Genomic DNA, 23,276 nt, shown 5'->3' on the forward strand with positions numbered 1-23,276 from the left:
GTTTCACTTTGTAATCTGTGATAGTTTGCAAGCCCTGCCACATCCAACGAGCGTCAGAGCCTGTGTAGTAGGATTCGATCTTAGTCCTGTACTGACGCTTTGCCTGTTTGATGGTTCATCAGAGGGTGTAGCGGGATTTCTTACAAGTGCCCGGATTAGTGTCCCGCTCCTTGAAAGCGGCAGCTCTAACCTTTAGCTCAGTGCAGATGTTGACTGTAATCCATATCGATGCACTTATTAATGAATCCGGTGACTGATGTGGTATACTCCTCAATGCCATCGGATGAATCCCGGAACATATTCCAGTCTGTGCTAGTGAAACAGTCCTGTAGCTTAGCATCCTCTTCATCAGACCACTTCCATTTTGAGCGCATCACTTTCTTGAGTTTTTGCTTGTAAGCAGAGTTATGGTCAGATTTGCCAAATGGAAGGCGAGGGAGAGCTTTGTAGAGTAAAGGTGATCTAGAGTTTATTTTTTCCTCTACTTGCACGTCACATGCTGGTAAAAATTGGTTGAAACAGATTTCAGTTTTCCTGCATTAAATCCCCGGCCACTAGGAGCCCTCTGGATGAGCATTTTCTTGTTTGCTTATGGCCTTATACAGCTCGTTGAGTGCGGTCTTAGTGCCAGCATCGGTTGGTGGTGGTAAATAGACAGTTACTAAGAATATATAGTTGAAGTCGGAAGTTTACATACACCTTAGCCAAATACATTTAAACTCAGTTTTTCACAATTCCTGACATTTAATCCAAGTAAAAATGCCCTGTTTTAGGTCAGTTAGGATCACCACTTTATATTAAGAATGTGAAATGTCAGAATAATAGTAGAGAGAATGATTTATTTCAGCTTTTATTTCTTTCATCACATTCCCAGTGGGTCAGAAGTTTACATACACTCAATTAGTATTTGGTAGCATTGCCTTTAAATTGTTTAACTTGGGTCAAACGTTTCGGGTAGCCTTCCACAAGCATCCCACAATAAGTTGGGTGAATTTTGGCCAATTCCTCCTGACAGAGCTGGTGTAACGGAGTCAGGTTTGTAGGCCTCCTTGCTCGCACATGCTTTTTCAGTTCTGCCCACAAATTTTATATTGGATTTAGGTCAGGGCTTTGTGATGGCCACTCCAATACCTTGACTTTGTTGTCCCTAAGCCATTTCGCCACAACTTTGGAAGTATGCTTGGGGTCATTGACCATATGGGAGACCCATTTGCGACCAAGCTTTAACTTCCTGACTGATGTCTTGAGATGTTGCTTCAATATATCCACATCATTTTCTTTCCTCATGATGCCATCTATTTTGTGAAGTGCACCAGTCCCTCCGGCAGCAAAGCACCCCCACAACATGATGCTGCCACCCCCGTACTTCACGGTTGGGATGGTGTTCTTCGGCTTGCAAACGTCCCCCTTTTTCCTCCAAACATGACGATGGTCATTATGCCTAAACAGTTCTATTTTTGTTTCATCAGACCAGAGGACATTTCTCCAAAAAGTACAATCTTTGTCCCCATGTGCAGTTGCAAACCGTAGTCTGGCTTTTTTTATGACGGTTTTGGAGCAGTGGCTTCTTCCTTGCTGAGCGGCCTTTCAGGTTATGACGATATAGGACTCGTTTTACTGTGGATATAGATACTTTTGTACCTGTTTCCTCCAGCATCTTCACAAGGTCCTTTACTGTTGTTCTGGGATTGATTTGCACTTTTCACACCAAAGTACATTAATCTCTAAGAGAGTCACGTTCTGACCATAGTTCTTGTGTGTTTTGCTTGTTTTAGTGTTGGTCAGGACGTGAGCTGGGTGGGCATTCTATGTTGTGTGTCTAGTTTGTCTGTTTCTATGTTTGGCCTAATATGGTTCTCAATCAGAGGCAGGTGTTTTGTGTTGTCTCTGATTGGGAATCATATATAGGTGGCTTGTTTTGTGTTGGAGTTTGTGGGTGATTGTTTCCTGTCTTTGTGTTTTCTCTGCACCAGATAGGGCTGTATCGGTTTGCCACATTTTGTTATTTGTAAGTGTTCACAGTTTCGTCATTAAACATGTTGAGCACTGGCTACGCTGCGTGTTGGTCCGATCCCTGCTACGCCTTCTCTTCTCGAAGAGGAGGAAAGCTGCCGTTACAAAGAGACAGAATGCGTCTCCTTCCTGAGTGGTATGACGGCTGCGTGGTCCCATGGTGTTTATCCTTGCGTACTTTTGTTTGTACAGATGAACGTGGTACCTTCAGGCATTTGGAAATTGCTCCCAAGGATGAACCAGACTTGTGGAAGTCTGCCATTTTTTTTCTGAGGTGTTGGCTGATTTCTTTTGATTTTCCCATGATGTCAAGCAAAGAGTCACTGCGTTTGAAGGTAGGCCTTGAAATACATCCACAGGTACACCTCCAATTGACTCAAATTATGTCAATTAGCCTATCAGAAGCTTCTAAAGACATGACAATTTTCCAAGCTGTTTAAAGGCAGTCAACTTACTGTGTTAACTTCTGACCCACTGGAATTGTGATACAGTGAAATAATCTGTCTGTAAACAATTGTTGGAAAAATTCCTTGTGTCATGCACAAAGTAGATGTCCTAATCGACTTGCCAAAACTATAGTTTGTTAACAAGAAATGTATGGAGTGGTGAAAAACGAGTTTTAATGACTCCCACCTAAGTGTATGTAAACTTCCGACTTCAACTGTACATGAGAACTTTCTTGGTAAATATTGTGGTCGACAGTTTATCACGGCGTCTCCTCTTAATACGAATGACAGGAATTTGGGCCTGGTCCGGGAGGAGCAGTATATCCTTTGCTTCCAACTCATTAAAGAAAAAATCCTCACCCAGTTCAATGTGAGTAATTGCAGTTTTGATGTCCAGAAGCTCTTTAGTCATAAGAAACGATGGTGGAAACATTATGTAAAAAAAAGTTTAAAACCCCCACAAAACAGCACATTTGGTCAGGAGCCTGTAAAACTGCGGCCATCCCCTCCGGAGCCATTCTCTTTTCTCTGTGAAGGACCGGGTGCCCTGGAATGGGTTCAAACGTTGCTCAATTGGTATCAAGGTACCTAACGTGTGCCAGGAAAACATTCCCCACACCATTACACCACCGCCACTAGCATAGCCGAGGGAAGTAGTTTGGGGGTCTATATCGGTCCGCTAATTCAGGACTAGTAAAGGCCCAGTGCACTACTTTTGTGATTTTTGAAAAAACTAAATGTATTGTATTTGAGTGTTTACCAGCATTTTTAACTTGAGTATGACAATTATCTGTACAAACAGTTAATCTGGTAAAACTTGTTTTCCAATTTCTTGAAATACTTTGCAATTGCAACACATGTGTTAACTGAAATGGTCTATTCATTCATTTTACTAGACACTCTTATCCAGAGCAACTTACAGTAGTGAGTGCATACATGTTCATACTTTTTTGTACTGGTCCCCCGTGGGAATCAAACCCACAACCCTAGCGTTGCAAGTGCCATGCTCTACCAACTGAGCCACATCATCACATCATCACAAACCACTTGATGTCTCAATGTACTCAATTACTGTATTGTGTGTTGTTTTTCTTCATGGTGATGGGAAGTCTACAGGTACAAACCTAGATGACCAGCCAATACAATAATGTAGATTTACTTTAAGTGGTTTGTAAGGATGATAAATTAACACTGCACAAAAAGTGGTTGTTTTCCCATGTTTTATGAAGAAAAATATTACATTTGATGTAGATGTTTTCTGTCTTTGCCCATAACTTTTGATGTACATGTTTGAGGACAGGGTTTAGTTTTTTCTGGATTCCATTAGAATGACAATCGCAGAGAAATGGACAGGGCAACAACTCTTACAATTCCAACTATTGAGTCCTGCAAGATACTGTTCTTAATTATACAACTACCTTTTTTGCCAAAGCAGAGATGTTGAATTATAATATTTCGCCTGCGCTAAAGACGGGTCCACTAATACTAGTAAAGGCCCAGTGCACTACTTTTGTAAACATATAAATAGCATCCCCCCTACTTTTCGCAGCTATGGCTGCCTCTCACCCGACTTACTGTCCCTCCTCTCTACCTCCCACCACTCAGAAAAATGTCCAGACAGTCTTCCAGCTGAAGGTGAAACTTAAGTCACACCTCATTATTTCTGCCTCATGCACCAATTCATGTTCCTCTATGACCACAAAGTGAAATATTCCTCGATATTATAAGACACAAGTCGCTAATAATGCAAGCTTATTAGAACACTTTGCTATACTCATTTGTAGGCCTATAGGTGCACTTGATTTGCTCTCTGATCATGCCGGGTAAGGCAGTTTTTTTCTTCAGACACATAAAATGGGAACACTTTGCCTTCGGTGCTAGGGCTGCTGAATTACACCTACCGCCAACAGCACAAACTGAATTTTAAAAATAGGAAAGCAAAGCTTTATCGTAGTTCTTTTTACAGAAATGTTTGGTGATCAACTAGGAATGCCTTGGAGATCGACCAGTTGATCGTGATCGACCGGTGGGTGACCACTGCCCTAGACACTGTTGTGCGTGAATCTCAGGAGGCTGGCAGTTTCTGAGATACTGGAACCAGTGCGCCTAACGTCTACGACCATACTCAAAGTTGCTTAGGTCACTTGTTTTGCCCATTCTAATGTTTAATTGAACAGTAGCTGAATGCCTCTATGCCTGCTTTGTAAAGCAAGCCACGGCCACCTGACTCACTTGTCTGTAGGAGCGAACCATTTTCGTGAATGGGATGGTGTACCTAATAAACGGTGTACATTGTAATCAATGGCCCCTTTTATGGTGCTTATTGGTTTATTCGGATCCCCATTATTGCCGTGAATTCGTTTTGGACTGTGGCGAGACTCCGCAAGACATGCCACCAGGGGTATGTATGGGTGTCTGAGCTGCATGTTATTTGATTATGAAGACAATCTGGAATTTTCATCACAGTTGTGGAAGAGAAATGTATTTTGTTTTATTATATGGCCTGAAGGTGCAGGCCATCCTGTTTCTGTAAGATTGCTAAATCGCAAAGTTTCAAGTTGCCTTTAAGTTTTTATAGTTTCATGGTTACAGTTATCCCATGATGTGTGGGAGAGTGGACATGTCCTTGATATGATTTGTATTTCTCTTTCTCTACTATCTGTGGTGATAAGCAGAAGTACCGGACTCATTTGAAGGCTATGTGAAACACCCCACCCATCCACGCTCTGTATAAAATGTCTGTCTGTGAGAACAAATTGCGAATTTAATAGATTTCCCCTCGCATTTTCACATAAAGCTTTTGTATATTGAGATTGGACTGCCTTATGAGTGGTTTATCCACCACACAGTAATATTTCTCATAATACAGTGCCTTCAGAAAGTATTGATAACCCTTGATTTATTCCATTTTGTTGTTACAACCTGAATTCAAAATGGATTAAATACATTTTTCTTCTCACCCATCTACACACAATACCCCATAATGACGAAGTGAAAACATGTTTTTAGAAATGTTTGCAAATTTATTGAAAATGAAATACAGAAATAGATCATTTACATAAGTATTCACATTCCCCTTTGCCAATACATGCTATAACCACCTTTGGCAGTGATTACAGCTGTGAGTCTTTCTGGGTAAGTCTCTATGAGCTTTGCACACCTGGATTGTACAATATTTGCCCATTTATTATTTTCAAAATTCTTCAAGCTCTGTCAAATTGGTTGTTGATTACGGCTAGACAACAATTTTCAAGTCTGGCCATAGATTTTCAAGCAGATTTAAGTAAAAACTAACTTGGCCACTCAGGAACATTCACTGTCTTCTTGGTAAGCAACTCCAGTGTACATTTGCTCTTGTGTTTCAGTCTATTGTCCTGCTGAAAGATGTGAATTAATCTCCCAGTAACTGGTGGAAAGCAGACTGAACCAGGATTTCCTCTAGGATTTTGCCTGTGCTTAACTCCATTCTGTTTATTTTTTATCCTGACACTCCCCAGTCCATTATGATTACTAGCATACCCAGAACATGATGCAGCAACCACTATACTTGAAAATATGGAGAGTGGTACTCAGTAATGTGTTGTGTTTGATTTGCCTCAAACATAACTCTTTGTTTTCAGGACAAAAAGGTAATTCCTTTCAAAATTATTTGCAGTATTACTTTAGTGCCATGTTGCAAACAGGATGCATGTTTTGGAATATTTGTATACTGTACAGGCTTCCTCCTTTACACTCTGTCAATTATGTCAGTGTTGTGGAGTAAGTACAATGTTGTTGATTCATCCACAGGTTTTTTCTATCACTGCCATTAAACTCTAACTGTTTTAAGTCACCATTGGCCTCTCCTTCAACTGAGTTAGAAAGGATGCCTCTATTTTGTAGTGACTGGGTGTATTGATACACCATCCAAAGTGAAATAAATAACTTCACCGTGCTCAAAGGGATATTCAATGTCTGCTTTTTTTTACCCATCTACCAATAGATGCCCTTTGCGAGGCATTGGAAAACATCCCTGATCTTTGAGGTTAAATCAGTGTTTGAAATTCACTGCTCGACTGAGGGACCTTACAGATAATTGTATGTGTGGGGTACAGAGATAAGGTAGTCATTCAAAAATCATGTTGAGCACTTATTGCACAGAGTCCATGCAACTTATTATGTGACTTGTTAAGCACATTTGTACTCCTGAACGTATTTAGGCCTGCAATAACAAAGGAATAACAAATACTTATTGACTGAAGACATTTCAGCTTTTCATTTTTATTAACTTGACAAAATTTAAAAAAAACATAATTCCACTTTACATTTTGGGGTATTGTGTGTAGGCCAGTGACAACAAATTTCAATTGAATCCAATTTAAATTCAGGCGGTAACGACAAAATGAGGAAGAAGTCCAGGGGCGTTAATACTTTCTGAAGGCACTGTAACTTGAAAAGAAGCAGTTAATCTCTCGTCAACCATCAACCAGGAAAGACTGGCATGCATGTTGTTGATGATAGTTCTGTGTGCAGTTAAGGGCAAGGCGTGCTGCTCTGTTTTGAGCCAGCTACAGCTTTACTAGGTCTTTCTTTGCTGCACTTGACCCTATTACCAGACAGTAATCAGGACGGGACAAGTCCAGAGCCTGAACAACTAGTACCGTTGATTTGTATAATAAACGCTGAACATATATTTACATTTAAAAAAAATACCTCACCAGATACAAACATGAATTTACAGACGCACACAAACAACGACCTAATTTGTTTTTCGTCCATGCTATTTAAAAAATACATTATTCGTTTTTTCTACTGTGTTAATGATGGTGGATTGATTGATTTCCCTTTTCTTTTTCTTTTTTTCTTTTTTTTTAAAGATGAGTGATGAGAAGAGAATCGTCCAGCCCATTGGGTATCTCACTACACCCCCATATGCCATGTCTTGAAATATGCAGACAGACGGATTAAAAGTAAGTTTACATTGTAATACAGCCAACTATCTAGCTCCGCCCATAACTTTTGTACTTCATAGCATTCCTAGAAACATGGATTACTGAGTCATGGATTAGTTATTTTTCAGTCTTGGTTCCAATAGTTTAGATTATTTTCTAATAGATCGTCAGATGGATATGCCCTCTGCAAGGTATTGAAATAAGATTCCCTCAAAGTTGCTCTGATGTCCAATATTTCAAATATCAATTTCATGATGTGTAAATTTTAAGATTATTGTTATTTTTTGAATATATCTACACTGGTTAGTCCAAAATTGCTTTTAAAATTCTGTCATGGAAATAAATGTATCGTTACCATTTACAGTTTCTATGCCTTTAGTTTTCCATGTGGACCAATTTATTGGTGAATTCTGAAAAGCTATCCAAGGATTGTTCTATAGGCTTATGTTTTTAGAGATTGATATTGGTTCTTGAATATGTTTCATTTTCTTCGATATTATTATAGTGTTCTAAACTATGAAGAAGTTCATGTTCTTAGCCTTATCCTTTGAAAATAGACGCGTAAAAAGATTCTGGGGATGAGCATGCTGTAATGCGTGCGTACTGGCGGCAGAAGTCAGGCGCAGGAGAGCAAAGACTTACAACGGTGATTTTTATTATTAAACTGCACTGTGAACAAACAATAAATAAATATAATGGGACGAAACCCTACGCACGCCAGACAAAACGTGCACAAACTCTTACAATCAACAATTCCGGACAAGAACATGGGGGAACAGAGGGTTAAATACACAACATGTAATTGATGGAATTGAAACCAGGTGTGAGGGAAGACAAGACAAAACCAATGAAAGGTGGATCGGCGATGGCTAGAAGGCTGGTGACGTCGACCGCCGAATGCCGCCCGAACTAGGAGAGGGACCGACTTCGGCGGAAGTCGTGACACATGCGCATCTTCAATATGTACACATTGTTCCTCTGTAGGGGATTAAGTCGCTGAAAGCCTTGGGTAAAAGCCTTGGATAGCTAAGTATACTTTTTAAAAGAATATCTTTGGTGGGATAATTGGTTTTAGCGAAAATAAATACAAAAACTTTGGGAGCCATACCATTCTGAAGAGGTTTATTCTACCTGTAAGTTTTATGGGAAGATTGTTCCATTTAAAGATCTGCTTTCATATTGTTAAGTAATGGAATAAAGTAATCTTTATGTTTGTCACTTATTAAGCATCCACCTTAATTTTATATCCTGGGATTTTAGAGTATTTTAAATGTTTTTAGCAAAGGGGGCATTGAGTTTTCAATATTGGTCAGGTATATCAGGAGATCATCTGCAAATAAGTTTAGTTTATATTTATGTTTACCGATAACTGTTACGTTTGGGTCCGATCTAATTCTTTCTGCAAGTGGTGCAATTGCCAGTGCAAACAGGAGGGGGGTGAGGGGACATCCCCGTCTTGTCCCCCTTTCTAAAGCATTTTCATTAGATAATGTATTATTTTTGCTTTAGGACATTTATATAATAGTTTTATTACATTTATTATTTCAGCTGGAAAGTTGAAATCGTCCAATGTTATGAACAGAAAAGGCCATTCAAGATGCTTAAGCTTTTTCGGCATCAACAGCCATTATTGATAAATCTATATCTTGTTTTTTTTGCGTATTGTATTAAACTGAAACTTGTTCTGGTGTTTGTTTGTAAGTGTAAATTTTTACTAAACTTTTTTTATATGTATCAAGTCTGGTAAGACTTTTGCCATTCTATTGCTTATAAGCTTTATTATTTCATTGTCACATTTTATTAAACTTATGGGTCTATAATCAGTAGGGGACTCCACATTTTCCTGGTTTTAATATAACTGAAATAACAGTTTGATACATGGAACTAGGAAGTACTGAATTGAGCGACATGCGTGTTGTCATTTGTGTAAATAGGGTTGCTACTTTGTCCCAAAATGTTGAGTAGAATTTTATGGGAAAGCCTTCCATTCCTGGTGATTTTCTCCACATTAATGATTTAACAGTATCTAATATTTATTTTTAGGTGATCTCTGTTTTTAGTGTTGAGTCTAAGAAGGCTATAGGATCCATCCAAGTGCTGTTTAATTCTGATTTACACTGAACAGAAATGTAAACGCAACATGTAAAGTGTTGGTCCCATGTTGTATGAACTGAAATAAAAAATCCCAGAAATGTTCCATGCGCACAAAGCTTATTTCTCTCCAATTTTGTCCACAAATTTGTTTACATCTGTATTACTGAGCATTTGTCCTTTGCCAAAATAATCCATCCACCTGACAGGTGTGGTATATGAAGAAGCTGGTTAAACAGGATGATCATTACACAGGTGCTCCTTGTGCTGGGGACAATAAAAGGCCACTCTAAAATGTGCAGTTTTGTCACACAAAATTCCACAGATGTCTCAAGTTGAGGGAGCGTGCAATTGGCATGCTGACTGTGGGAATGTCCACCAGAGCTGTTGCCAGAAAATGTAATGTTCGTTCAATCTGCCTCACAACCGCAGACCAAGTGTATGGTGGTGTGTGGGTGAGCGGTTTGCTGATGTCAACATTGTGAACAGAGTGCTCCATGGTGACAGTGGGGTTATGGTATGGGCAGGCATAAGCTATGGACAACGAACACAACTGCCTTTTATCGATAGCAATTTGAATGCACAGAGATCCTGTGGTGAGATCCTGAGGCCCATTGTCGTGCCATTCATCCGCCGCCATCACCTCATGTTTCAGCATAATAATGCACAGCCCCATGTCGCAAGGATCTGTACACAATTCCTGGTGAGTATGGCCTGCTTACTCAGACATGTCACCCATTGAGCATGTTTGGGATGCTCTAGATCAACGTGTACGATAGCGCGTTCCAGTTCCCGGCAATATCCAGCAACTTCGCACAGCTATTGAAGAGGAGTGGGACAACATTCCACAGGCCACAATCAACAGCTTGATCCACTCTATGCGAAGGAGATGTCACCCTGCATGAGGCAAATGGTGGTCACACCAGATACTGACTGGTTTTCTGATCCATGCCCCTACTTTTTTTTTTAAAGGTATCTGACCAACAGACGCATATCTGTATTCCCAGTCATGTGAAATCCATAGATTAGAGCCTAATTAATTTATTCAATTGACTGATTTCCTTAACTAACTCAATAAAATTTTAGATTGTTGCATATTTGTTTTTTCAGTGTATATATACATTTTCATAAGCTTAAAATTGTCACTGATTTTGTTATTTGCAATTACTGCATTTTTATCTTTTCAAATTATAACTGGTTTAGCGTGTATTCATTTTGTGAAAGCTACGAGATATTTACCAGGTTTTGCCATTAGGTAATTTATTTGCCATGAAGTAATATGCTTTATTTGAGTTGAACCTGTAATTGTTGGCTCGATTCAAAAGTAAAAGATTGTATTACTGCTTAAGTTCTTTTTCTAAAATAGTGATGTCTTTTTTTATTTTTTTTTATAAATCAGTTTTAGCTTTTGCCGAGTATAAGATTACCATTCACCTAATGTACGCCTTAAAGACATCCCAGATTATGTCGGTCGGCTTTTCTCTATTCTCTGTCTACATTTGCAATGGTAAAGTTGACCTTTTTTCGTTTACGTATTTAATAGATTTCGGGTCCAGAAGATGCGCTCTGTTCATTCTCCAAATTCTGTCGCTAAGTCTATTTTATATTGGTGTAATTAAGCATGATACAGGAGAATGATCAGATATTGAATCCAGTAAATTGTTGAGTGCATTTTTGGGAATATATATACCCCTCCCCATCTTCACGACAACTTTGTCAATATGACTTGACCATGATAATTTACCATCCAATGTTATACCTAGGAGTTTAGCTTCCACAACTTGCTCAATGGTCACATCTTTTATGCACAACTCCGGTTGAGGTTTTAGAAAATGTTTTGAACCAAATAGTGCTTTTAGTTCTAGATGGATTTAAGACTAGTTTGTCACATTCTGATACTGATCAGAATGGGTGATAAAAAAGAGCAACGACCCAAGGCAACTGCTCCGAGGGACACCGCACTGTACATATCTGATGCTTCCATTGAACAACACTCTCTGGGTTCTATTGGATAAATAACTCTTTAATCATGTGATGGCAGGTAGCAAATTTTGTTTTTTCAATAACAATTATCAATAACATCAAAAGCTGCACTGAAATCTAACAGCTCCAACTATTATTTATTTTAACCAATCAGTGAGTGCAGTACAAGTTGAGTGCCCTTTAATATATGCATGCTGCAAGTCAGTTAACTTGTTCTCTGAAAAAATGCATTTTATTTGGTCAAACACAATTCGCTCCATCAGTTTACTAAGAACAGGCAGAATACTGATTGGGTGGCTGTTAGAGCAAGCAAAGCGTGCTTTAGTATTTTTAGGCAGTGGAATTACTTTAGCTTCCTTCCATGCCTGTGGACACATTGCTTTAGGAAATAGGTGTGCAGTACAGTCTGCTACCAATCTCAATAGTTTCCCATACCTGATGGCTTATCATTATTGATGGATAACAATAGTTTTTCCCATCTCTCCCACACTAACTTGATCAAATTCAAAACGGCAATCCTTTCGTTATTAGATCCTGTGACGACCTTCCCAATCTGTCTGCCGAATTCTTTCTCTTTGCTCTTGTTTTCCTTATTAGGATGTCGGTGGGCGGAGCTGGGAGGGTCGTCAGCGAAATGGGACACACCTGGGCCCGGGTGTGTCCTGGGATAAATAGACCTTTTCCCCATTCATTGAGAAGACATTCTCTCCTTGCAGACACACTGTTGGAATTTGGTTGCAGCCTTTTTGTGGCTGTTTTGTTTGTTTGCTTTGGCACCCTTCAACACCCATCATTATCTCATCTATGCACTCAACCACTCACTTACACTACTGACTACATACACCATTGTTTATAGGTTCCAAAATAAGAGACTTTAGATGAGGTAGGTGAACTTGCAACCACAACATAGCGGTTGTGGTTGCACGGAATTATCGAAGTGAGTTTCAGAGATGGCCAGTGTTATCCAACACCTCCCCCATAGGGGACATTGCATTACCAAAAGTATGTGGGCACCTGCTCGTCGAACATCTCATTCCAAAATCATGGGCATTGATAGGAGTTGGTCCCCCCTTTGCTGCTATAACAGCCTCCACTCTTCTGGGAAGGCTTTCCATTAGATGTTGGAACATTGCTGTGGGGACTTGCTTCCATTCAGCCACAAGAGCATTAGTGAGGTCGGGCACTGATGTTGGGCGATTAAGCCTGGCTCACGGTCGGCATTCTAATTCATCCCAAAGGTGTTCGATGGGGTTGAGGTCAGCGCTCTGTGCAGGCCAGTCAAGTTCTTCCACAACGATCTCGACAAACCATTTCTGTATGGACTTCGCTTTGTGCACGGGGGCATTGTCATGCTGAAACAGGAAAGGGTCTTCCCCAAACTGTTGCCAAAAAGGTGGATGTACAGAATCGTCTAGAATGTCATTGTATGCTCTAGCTTTAAGATTTCCATTTTCTGAAACTAAAGGGCCTAGCCCGAAACATGAAAAACAGCTCCAGACCATTATTCCTCCAGTTGGCACTAAACCCAGATTCGTCCGTCGGACTTCCAGAAGGTGAAGCGTGATTCATCCCTCCAGATAACACGTTTCCAATGGCGGAGAGCTTTACACCGCTCCAGCTAATGCTTGTCAGTGTGCATGGTGATCTTCGGCTTATGTGCGGCTTCTTGGCTGTGGAAACCCATTTCATTAAGCTCCCGACAGTTCTTGTGCTGATGTTGCTTACAGAGGCAGTTTGGAACTTGGTAGTGAGTGTTGCAACCAAGGACAGATTTTTATATACACTGCTCAAAAAAATAAAGGGAACACTAAAATAACACATCCTAAATCTGAATGAATGAAACATTCTTATTAAATACTTTTTTCTTTACATAGTTGAATGTGCTGACTACAAAATCACACAATAATTAATGGAAATCAAATTTATCAACCCATGGAGGTCTGGATTTGGAGTCACACTCAAAATTAAAGTGGAAAACCACACTACAGGCTGATCCAACTTTGATGTAATGTCCTTAAAACAAGTCAAAATGAGGCTCAGTAGTGTGTGGCCTCCACGTGCCTGTATGACCTCCCTACAATGCCTGGGCATACTCCTGATGAGGTGGCGGATGGTCTCCTGAGGGATCTCCTCCCAGACCTGGACTAAAGCATCCGCCAACTCCTGGACAGTCTGTGGTGCAACGTGGCGTTGGTGGATGGAGCGAGACATGTTGTCCCAGATGTGTTCAATTGGATTCAGGTCTGGGGAACGGGCGGGCCAGTCCATAGCATCAATGCCTTCCTCTTGCAGGAACTGCACTCCAGCCACATGAGGTCTAGCATTGTCTTGCATTATAAAAAACCCAGGGCCAACCGCACCAGCATATGGTCTCACAAGGGGTCTGAGGATCTCATCTCGGTACCTAATGGCAGTCAGGCTACCTCTGGCGAGCACATGGAGGGCTGTGCGGCCCCCCAAAGAAATGCCACCCCACACCATGACTGACCCACCGCCAAACCGGTCATGCTGGAGGATGTTGCAGAACGTTCTCCACGGCGTCTCCAGACTCTGTCACGTCTGTCACATGTGCTCAGTGTGAACCTGCTTTCATCTGTGAAGAGCACAGGGCGCCAGTGGCGAATTTGCCAATCTTGGTGTTCTCTGGCAAATGCCAAACGTCCTGCACGGTGTTGGGCTGTAAGCACAACCCCCACCTGTGGACGTCGGGCCCTCATACCACCCTCATGGAGTCTGTTTCTGACCGTTTGAGCAGACACATGCACATTTGTGGCCTGCTGGAGGTCATTTTGCAGGGCTCTGGCAGTGCTCCTCCTAATCCTCCTTGAACAAAGGCGGAGGTAGCGGTCCTGCTGCTGGGTTGTTGCCCTCCTACGGCCTCCTCCACGTCTCCTGATGTACTGGCCTGTCTCCTGGTAGCGCCTCCATGCTCTGGACACTACGCTGACAGACACAGCAAACCTTCTTGCCACAGCTCGCATTGATGTGCCATCCTGGATGAGCTGCACTACCTGAGCCACTTGTGTGGGTTGTAGACTCCGTCTCATGCTACCACTAGAGTGAAAGCACCGCCATTATTCAAAAGTGACCAAAACATCAGCCAGGAAGCATAGGAACTGAGAAGTGGTCTGTGGTCACCACCTGCAGAACCACTCCTTTATTGGGGGTGTCTTGCTAATTGCCTATAATTTCCACCTTTTGTCTATTCCATTTGCACAACAGCATGTGAAATTTATTGTCAATCAGTGTTGCTTCCTAAGTGGACAGTTTGATTTCACAGAAGTGTGATTGACTTGGAGTTACATTGTGTTGTTTAAGTGTTCCCTTTATTTTTTTGAGCAGTGTATATATTTTTTAACACGCTTCAGCACTCGGCGGTCCAGTGCTGTGAGCTTGTGTGGACTACCACTTCGCAGCTGAGCAGTTGTTGCTCCCAGATGTTTCCACTTCACAATAACAGCACTTACAGTTGACCAGGGCAGCTCTAGCAGGGCAGAAATTTGACTAACTGACCTGTTGGAAAGCTGGCATCCTATGACGGTACCACGTTGAAAGTCACTGAGCTCTTCAGTAAGGCCATTCTACTGCCAATGTTTGTCTATGGAGATTGCATGGCTGTGTGCTCGATTTTATACACGTGTCTGCAACGGATGTGTTTGAAATAGCCAAATCCACTAATTTGAAGGGGTGTCCACACACAAGTATGTATAGTGTATATTAATATGGGATATTCTTAGCCCTTTCCAGGCTAGCTTATCAGAGATAGACATAATATGGAGGATAAAAAATATTGTTTGCCTAATCAGGTGTCAGGGTTGTATGTGTGTGACCACAAGTGCATTTTTTTACCCCATTTTTCTCCCCAAATTAGGTCCCTTGGCTCATCTTTGCAACTCCTCAATGGGCTCAGGAGAGGCGAAGGTCGAGTCATGCTTCCTCTGAAACATGACCCACCCGCCTACTTCTTATCACACTGCTTGCTTAACCCGGATGTCAGCAGCACCAATCTGTTGGAGGAAACACAGTTCGTCTGACAACCGGAGTCAGCCTGCAGGCACCCAGCCCTGCCACAAGAGCATGATCAGCCAAGGAAAGCCCCACCAGTCAAACCTTCCCCTACCCCAGATGGGCTGGATCGAACCCCAGGCTGTAGTGGCGCCTCAGCACTGCAGTGTAGTGCTTTTGACCGCTGCGCCACCCAGGACCTTACTCCACCCATTCCATTGGCCATAATGCAAATCAATGTATGTTAATTACATATTGTCTTATAGATTCCCATCTAACGTCCCATCTGAATGATGCCCCCTTCACTTTCCTGGGGCATTGGGATCTCCTTAGACTAGGGAGTGCCTCCCCACTGCACCTTCAACACCACTTTCAGCAGGATCAGGACCTGTAACCACAAAGCATCTCAGAGTAGGAGTGCTGATCTAGGATCTGTCTATAGAAAATTGTATTTATACTGAACAAAATATAAACGCAACACGCAACAATTTCAACAATTTTACTGAGTTACAGTTCATAGGAAATCAGTCAAATGAAATACATTCATTAGGCCCTAATCTATGGATTTCACATGACTAGGCAGGGGTGCAGCCATGGGTGGGCCTAGGAGGACATAGGCCCACCCAATTGAGAGCCAGGCCAAGCCAATCAGAATGAGTTTTATTATAGGGGGCTTTACTATATACAGAAATACTCCTCAGTTTCATCAGCTGTCCGGGTGGCTGGTCTCAGATGATCCCGCAGGTGAAGAAGCCGGATGTGGAGGTCCTGGGCAGGCGTGCTTACACGTGGTCTGCGGTTTTCAGGCCGGTTGGACGTACTGCCAAATTCTCAAAAGAATGTTGGAGGTGGCTTATGGTGGAGAAATTAACATTCAATTCTCTGGCAACAGCATGCCAATTGCACACTCCCTCAGAACTTGAGACATTTGTGGCATTGTATTGTGTGACAAAACTGCACATTTTAATGTGGCTTTTAATTATCCTCAGTACAAGGTGCACCTGTGTAATGACCATGCCGTTTAATCAGCTTATTGATATAACACACCTGTCAGGTGGATGGATTATCTTGGCAAAGGAGAAATGTTAATTAACAGGATGTAAACAAATTTGTACACACAATTTGATTTTAATTTTTGTTCAGTATATTATGATCTAAAATTCAAGACTGATGCTAGATCAGCACTCCTACTCTGAGATGCTTTGTGGATACAGGCCCTGGTCTCATCCAGGGGCCGACCAAGACCAACCCTGCTTACCTTCAGAGGCAAGTGTTGGGGTTCGTTCCTTGTTAATCATTGGCTCATTGGTGAAATTAGCATTCAGATAATATCTTTAAGAAAATCCTTCATTCATTTATTAATGCAATTGCAGACAGAAGTTGACAACAGGAACATGGCACGTATGTTTCTGCAAAATAGAAAAGGTCCAAAGTTGCTTTTATCATGCTTATAGTCCACCCCATGTGATGTAACTGCCTACGTCATTACCTTCTACTCATGAGACCAAAACCATGCCTACATAGCTATATAAACAAGCGTTTTAGTGTTATCTAAAAGCTTAGCAGTAAATGTCCAAGTTGATTTATAGTTGAATGTCTGACTAGTCTCTTATCTCTTACACTCCCCTGCAGAGTTCTGTCTTCACAGTCACACATTTCTCAGACAGTTTCTTTATAAGAGGCAGAGATTAGAAAAGACTGTGGAACAATATTAAACCTCTATAATTAATATAAATATATATTGTTCATCTGTAGTCTAGGACCCTATAAATGTAAGGAGGGAGGGGTCTTATAACCCAACCCCTTCTATTAATACAACTTAAGCATAATCAATTATTATAATACATCAAACATTTGGTACAGCCCCTATCATGACCCCTAGGTGAACCCCTGACATTTCCCCCTTTTGAGACTAATTAGTCTCACAGCTTCAATCATAATATTCTCCTCTGATTTCAAATAGATTAGACAAATCCCCCAGATCCAATTGATCCCAGGGATGGCCTGCTAAAGGGAGAAACGTGTCCTTCACGTGTCGTTTTGAACTCCTGAGGTTCCTGGAATGCTGGTGGGGGTGGGTGAGTCTCTCGATACTCCCATTCCCCATGAGTCCTGGGAAGAACCGCACGAGTTGAATGAACAAATGGGATTAAGAGAAACCAGAAATGCACCAGTATCACCTTCAGCACAATTTGTATCAGCTTCCACCAACACCATCATTCCAGCATGTTCAAGAGCAGTTAGTCATTTTCTTACAAATATAAACAGTTGTCACGCCCTGACCTGAGATATCTGTTTTCTTTATATTTTGGTTAGGTCAGGGTGTGACTAGGGTGGGTACGTTAGTTTTTGTATTGTCTAGGGTTTTATGTAGGTCTAGGTGATTTGTATGTCTATGGTGGCCTGATATGGTTCCCAATCAGAGGCAGCTGTTTATTGTTGTCTGTGATTGGGGATCATATTTAGGTAGCCATTTTCCCTTGTGGGTTCTTGTCTATGTGTAGTTGCCTGTCAGCACTCATTTGTATAGCTTCACGTGTCGTTTTGTTATTTTGGTTAGTTTGTTCAGTGTTCATTCTTTTTATAATAAAGAATGTACGCATACCACGCTGCGCCTTGGTCTCCTTCCGACGACGGCCGTGACAGAAGAACCCACCACAAAAGGACCAAGCAGCGTGTTCAGAAGGACGTGGGATGAGATTTTGGACGGTAAAGGATCCTGGACGTGGGAGGAAATATTGGCAGGAGAGGATCGCCTACCATGGAAGCAGGTGGAGATAGCGCAGGAGGAACGGCGACGATACGAGGGGACACGGTTAGCACCGAAGCCCGAGAGGCAGCCCCAATATATTTTTTTTGGGGGGGGGCACACGAGGAGATTGGCTAAGTCAGGTTGGAGACCTGAGCCAACTCCTCATGCTTACCGTGGGTGCGTGTAACTGGTCAGGCACCGTGTTATGCAGAGATGCGCACAGTGTCTCCAGTTCGCATTCATAGCCCGGTGCTCTCTATTCCAGCTCCTCGCATTTGCCAGGCTAGAATGGGCATCCAGCCAGGACGGATGGTGCCGGCTCAGCGCTCCTGGTCTCCAGTACACCTCCTTGGACCAGGATACCGCAACATACATGTGTCCCATAATCCCCAAATGTTCAACAGTCTTTCTAGCCAAGCACTTTATTATACTTAAAGCAACAGCAAAACACAGTAGTCCTACCAGAAGTGGAACAATCATGGCAGACAGGAACATCATTACCTTACCCATCACATTTCCAAATACACCATTAAACCAGTGTCCAATTGTCAAAGATGGTGTTGACAGCCTTTCCCAGAGTACCTCCTAATTTAGTGTCATGAGAATTTTGTTCTCAATGTTCATAAACAGAACTTCAATTAAAATACTCTGTCTGTTACCAAGAATTTGTAAGGTTCTTGTTGAAATGAAACAGACAGAGGCCAGTCTACCATAGTCAGCATGTTTATTTACGAGAGCGCAGCCCATCCTTACATGTACATTGGTTTATATACCTCTCATTTCGTCATAACTGTCCCTCCTCCTCTCAGACAATGACAATATAGTTCACAAGTCTTCTCCTTCTCATACATTGTCTGCCACCTGTTATACAATCTACTACAAGCCCAAGGTCTCTCCCCTCCCTGGGTGGGGACAGAATGTCCTGAAAGGAACACAGTAGTACAGCTTGTCTGTCGATAGCTCCTCTTATAATTTGTTTCACACTTGCACCCTGCTTACATACTAAAAAGGATCATGTGTTTCCTGTAGTTCTTGACCAGGTTTGCACACACTGCTGCAGATCCAGATCCAATTGCTGCACTGCTGCAGTGTGTGCAAACCTGGTCAAGAACTACAGGAAACATATGATCTCTGTAATTGCAAACAAAGGTTTCTGTACCAAATATTAAGTTCTGCTTTTCTGATGTATCAAATACTTATGTCATGCAATAAAATGCAAATTAATTACTTAATCATACAATGTGATTTTCTGGATTTTTGTTTTAGATTCCGTCTCTCACAGTTGAAGTGTACCTATGATAAATTACAGACCTCTACCTGCAAAATCGGCAGTGTATCAAATACTTGTTCTCCCCACTGTATATATATTATTACAGCACAGTACTAAACTGTAATACCCTTTAAATGCTTATATTTATAACTGTCTGTTGTAGGAAAGACTGTATTCATATAAAAATAAAAAACATTGTTTTAAAACAACAGCAGAGACACCCCCCCGAAAAGCCCATTGTTTTGAAACGCGCGCACACACGTCTTTCCTGAAGCATTTTCTCCGAGACAGAGAGAGACTGATATTCTGTTAGTTAAAGGTGAGATAGAATTAAATAAAAGGGTTTTACATTTTTTTAAATATTTAGTACAGACCTTTTAAACATGCTATAATTAGTTAAACAATTTTACTATTCCTTTCTTACAGATAAAGGGGTGGCTATATGGTTAACCCAGACACCCGTCCGTTTCTAATTCCCCATCTTCCAGACAGGGTCTCTTCCTCACAAGATATCCCACACACTCCACGTTCCGTAAGTTTTCGTTACCAGGATATATCAAATGTCTTGCATTTAGACCCCGGGTCTGTCTTAAGGATAGAAGCGCCCGGCGATGTAATTGTTCACAATGTTGGAAAAGATTGTCCAGCTGTTTCATCATGGCCAGGAATATATGATAATCGCTCAACTTAAAGCTAAAGACAGGCACAAAATAGTTCACATCCATGCAGGCTTTGGAAAACACATACGAACTAACCGATTTTGTAGCATTTGAACTATTGAATTGAGCACATGTTAAAATTGTCACTTTGGAGTCTAGACTATACGCCACTGAAGAGATTCTTATGGCTTTCAAATCATCTCGCCCACACACTTCCTCTTCCAGCGCATACCCGGGCAGCGTTGTCCCACTCAGGGCGTGTTCTATCTGGCATAGCCCGAGCCATATCTTAAGCCATTCTCTCATACGCAGCGCAGGAGAAAAACTCCCGGGTTTTGTTTGATAAAGGGGGCTGTGGCCGCTGTCTGTGAAAATCTTCACAGTTGAATCCTCCGGTTGGAAAATGTAACCCATATATCCATCACTCATATCCAGCACTCCATTAAAACATTCAGGTGCATCACACAGAATGTCCTCGATGTTGTCGTCATTGTGTTCTTGACACAAGGCACAAAGTACACCTACAATTGGCCTAGGAGACATATTTATTTGTTATTTAATGTTCTGGGGTTATTTTAATTTCTTTAGTGGTTTATCGAGGTCGCTTGTGGTGTTCAGCTCTTATTTATAATGGGGCTTCCCCCAATAACCTCGGACATTCCTGTTTCATAGACAACAGCCCTAAGGTCACTACAACAGGGGGGGCCATTCGCTTTGAAATGTTCAAACACATCCCCCAGTTCAACGAGGTCCCTACACATCAATCATCATGACAGCTTCAAAGGAACAGATGCACTATCTGGTTAAATAAACACCCTCCCCCTACCATGAACTTCCTGTCAGGATGTCCTGCAGGATGCCCATATATGGGCATACACACCTGACCCATAATGTAGGGTCATAAATCACACGTTTGACGTGTGCCGTCTACTGTATTCTCTCTCCTTATTCTAAAATTGATTAAATCGTTTACCCCCCCCAATCTACACACAATACCCAATAATGACAAATAAAAACTGAAATATCACATTTACAGAAGTATTCAGACCCTTTACTCAGTACTTTTGGCAGCAATTACAGCCTCGAGTCTTAGGTATGACGCTACAAGCTTGGCACACCTGTATTTGGGAAATTTCTCCCATTCTTTTTATGCAGATCCTCTCCGGGTCTGTCAGATTGGATGGGGAGCGTCGCTGCAGAGATATTTTCAGGTCTCTCCAGAGATGTTCAGAGACTTGTCCCGAAGCCAAGATGACGCAGGAATGGCTATGTGCTTAGGGTCGTTGTCCTGTTGGAAGGCGAACCCTCACCCCAGTCTGAGGTCCTGAGTGCTCTGGAGCAGGTTTTCATCAAGGCTCTCTCTGTACTTTGCTCCGTTAATCTTTCCCCTCAATCCTGACTAGTTTTCCAGTCCCTGCTGCTGAAAAACCTACCCACAGCATGATGCTGCCACCACAATGCTTCACTGTAGGGATGGTGCCAGGTTTCCTCCAGACCTTACGCTTGGCATTCAGGCCAAAGAGTTCAATCTTAGTTTCATCAGACCAGAGACTCTTTTCTCATGGTCTAAAAGTCCTTTAGGCAACTCCAAGCGGGCTGTCATGGGCCTTTTACTAAGGAGTGGCTTCCGTCTGGCTACTCCACCATAAATGCCTGATTGGTGGAATGCTGCAGAGATGGGAGAACTTTCCAGAAGGACAACCATCTCCACAGAGGAACTCTGGAGCTCTGTCAGAGTGACCATCGGGTTCTTGATCACCTCCCTGACCAAGGCCCTTCTCCCCCGATTGCTCAGTTTGGCCGGGCGGCCAGCTCTAGGAAGAGTCTTGGTGGTTCCAAATTTCTTCAATTTAAGAATGATGGAGGCCACTGTGTTCTTTGGGACCTTCAATGCTGCAGACATTTTTTGGTACACTTCCCCAGATCTGTGCCTCGACACAATCCTGTCTTAGAGCTCTACGGACAATTCTTTCGACCTCATGTCTTGGTTTTTGCTCTGACATGCACTGTCAACTGTGGGACCTTATATAGACTGCTGTGTGCCTTTTCAAATAATGTCCAATCAATTGAATTTACCACAGGTGGTTTCCAATCAAGTTGTAGAAACATCTCAAGGATGATCAATTGTAACAGGAAGCACATGAGCTCAATTTTGAGTCTCATAGCACAAGGTCTGAATACTTATTTACATAAGGCATTTCTTTCTTTTTTTGAAATAAATGTGCAAACATTTCCAAAAACCTGTCTGTCCGACCCTACCCAGCTGTCTGGCCAATAGCCTACTTTATTGGAATCTCAATTGCTCTATCCCTCATTCATAGCTTGATTACTTGTTGCCCATGTTTGAATGGGCAACGAGCAGAGAATGTATGACAAATAAAAACAAATGATTCTCACTTGATGTTCAAGATAAGTAATTCCAATTGAGCCAAATGTTGTGGAGATTGTTGATGTGTAAGATATTTGTTTTAGCCTATAGTCGTTCATTCATAATGACATGATACCTAGCTAGAACATTTAATTTAATAAATTAAAACTCTTCTCTGACAGCTGCCAAAATGGCTGACTGAAAAGCTTGACATGCATAATGAGGTTGCAGAACCTAGGCTGTTGATGTACTGTAGGCTTATTTGTGTTAAACTATCGACTGAAAAGTATACATTATAGGATGCATACAAATATTCTAGTACTAATCAAACAGTAAGAAAAAGTAGTAGTAAACATGCAGAAGCAATATGAGATGGTTTTGAATCATGTTAGTTCATTTCCCTCTGGGTATAGTTCATTTCCCTCTGGGTATAGTTCATTTCCCTCTGGGTATAGTTCATTTCCCTCTGGGTATAGTTCATTTCCCTCTGGGTATAGTTCGTCACAAGTTAGTAATGAGTATTCTGGGGACAATATTCAGGATAATAATAAAATATAATAATGCCCGAAGCACAATGCGGGATGGATTGAGATGGGATTGTATCATGAGCATAGAGTATGAGAGTTGCTAAAAAATGTAGACGACTCCTTTTCATGAAGAATGGTGCAATTGAAAGTGCTTTGAAACACCTTTGTTCCCTTTTCTGCAGTTTCTCCAAAGATGGTAGCCCCGCCTTCATCTGTCTGGATTTCCCTCCC

At 41.7% G+C, this 23,276-nt stretch overlaps 1 long non-coding RNA gene across 1 annotated transcript; it reads left to right on the forward strand.

Moving 5' to 3' along the window:
- Nucleotides 1-1,923: 1,923 nt before the first annotated feature.
- On the forward strand, nt 1,924-6,399 carry LOC139564741 (uncharacterized). Its single transcript, XR_011672822.1, has 3 exons — nt 1,924-2,008; nt 2,206-2,348; nt 5,825-6,399. It is a non-coding gene; the product is annotated as an uncharacterized lncRNA (long non-coding RNA).
- Nucleotides 6,400-23,276: the final 16,877 nt, after the last annotated feature.

The sequence above is a fragment of the Salvelinus alpinus genome, chromosome 36, assembly GCF_045679555.1.
Source record: "Salvelinus alpinus chromosome 36, SLU_Salpinus.1, whole genome shotgun sequence".
In the NCBI taxonomy this organism is placed as follows: Eukaryota; Metazoa; Chordata; class Actinopteri; order Salmoniformes; family Salmonidae; genus Salvelinus; species Salvelinus alpinus.